This window comes from Arachis ipaensis, chromosome B8 (assembly GCF_059453495.1).
Source record: "Arachis ipaensis isolate K30076 ecotype BB chromosome B8, ASM5945349v1, whole genome shotgun sequence".
NCBI classification, from domain to species: domain Eukaryota; kingdom Viridiplantae; phylum Streptophyta; class Magnoliopsida; order Fabales; family Fabaceae; genus Arachis; species Arachis ipaensis.
In genome coordinates, this window is record NC_142443.1 from 110,933,621 (window position 1) to 110,935,426 (window position 1,806).

A 1,806-nucleotide genomic window follows, 5' to 3' on the forward strand; every position below is an offset into this window, starting at 1 on the left:
TCCATATTCTATTGAGAAGATGAGAATGGTGGTCTGTTATTGAACCTATTCTGGTTCCTTCCACCTTGATTGTTATTGAAACCTTACTGAGGTTTCTGTTGATCTTTCCATGAAAGATTAGGATGGTTCCTCTATGAAGGGTTGTAGGTGTTTTTATAGGGTTCTCCCATGTAATTCACCTCCTCCATGGTGGGTTGATCAGAATCATAAGCTTCTATGTCAGAAGAAGCTTCCTGAGTATTGCCAGCTGCAGATTGCATTCCAGTCGGATGCTGGGAGTTCAAGTTGACCTGTTGGGTCAAGATCCTGTTCTGAGCCAATATGGCATTCAGAGTATCAATTTCATGAACTCCTTTCTTCTGAGAAATCCCATGGTTTACAGGATTCCTTTCAGAAGTATACATGAATTGGCTGTTTGCAACCATTTCAATGAGTTCTCTTGCTTCTGCAGGTATTTTCTTTAAGTGGAGTGATCCAGCTGCAGAGCTGTCCAATGTGATTTTGGACATCTCAGATAGACCATCATAGAACATGCCTATGATAGACCATTCTGAGAGCATGTGAGGAGGACATCTCCTGATCAATTGCTTGTATCTTTCCCAAGCTTCATAGAGGGATTCACCTTCTCTTTGTCTGAAGGTTTGAACTTCCACTTTAATCTTGCTCATCCTTTGAGGGGGAAAGAATTTAGCCAGAAAAGCATTAACCAGCTTTTCCCAAGAGTCAAGACTCTCTTTTGGTTGGGCATCCAACCATATCTTAGCTCTGTCTCTTACAGCAAAAGGAAAGAGTATTAGCTTGTAGACTTCAGGATTTACTCTATTAGTCTTTACAGTATCACAGATCTGTAAGAACTCAGCTAAAAACTGATGTGGATCTTCCATTAGAAGTCTATGGAATTTGCAGTTCTGCTACAAAAGAGAGACTAACTGAGACTTAAGCTCAAAATTGTTAGCTCCAATGGTAGGTACAAAGATATTTCTGCCATAAAAGTCAGAGGTAGGCATGGTGAAGTCACCAAGGACCTTTCTAGGCTCCTCTTGAGGTTCAGCCATGTCTCCCATTTCTTGTTCAAAACTTTCTGAAAGATCTCTTCCGGAGTGTTGTGCTTCAGCTTGTTGCAAATGCCTCCTTAGAGTCTTCTCAAGTTTAGGATCAAGAGTCAAGAGGGGTTCTTTATCCCTGTTCCTGGTCATAAACAAGAAAGGAAAAGAAAGAAAAGAAGAAAGCTTTTTGTATCACTTGGATCAAAGAGCTTCCAGTTAGATGTGAAGAAAGAAGAGAGAAATAAAAGTGAAGATAGAAGATGAGAGAGTGAGAGAATTCGAATAGTAGAAGTAGATAGAAGAAGAAGTATAAATAGAAAAGATAAATAAGAATTAAAATATTTTTGTTTTTATTTTATTTATTTATTATTTTTGAAAATTAAGTTAATTAATTTAAAAAGAATTGAAAATTAGTTAGTGTATTTTTGAAAATAGAAGAGAGAAGAGAGGAGGGAATTTTTTAAAATTAAGGAGAGATGAGAGTTAGTTAGGAAATTTTGAAAAAGAGGAGAGAGAAGAAGGAAAGAGTTTTCGAAAATTAAGAAAGAGATGAGAGTTAGTTAGGAAGTTTTGAAAAAGATGAGAGATAAGATAAGATATTAATTAAGAAAAGATTTGAATTTTAAAGTAAGATAGAAGATAAGATAAGAAAAGATTTGAAATTGAAATTTAAAATTAGAAAAAGATAAGATAAGAAATTAAAAATTTTGAAAAAGATTTTAAAAAGATAAGATTTTGAAAAAGATAAGATTTTTAATTT

The 1,806-nt window shown here is 35.0% G+C and overlaps 1 non-coding gene across 1 annotated transcript; it reads left to right on the forward strand.

The window, feature by feature from the left end:
* Window positions 1-555: 555 nt before the first annotated feature.
* LOC148549257 (small nucleolar RNA R71) lies at window positions 556-662 on the forward strand. The gene has a single exon (XR_015897744.1). It is a non-coding gene; the product is annotated as a small nucleolar RNA R71 (small nucleolar RNA).
* The last annotated feature ends 1,144 nt before the right edge of the window (window positions 663-1,806 follow it).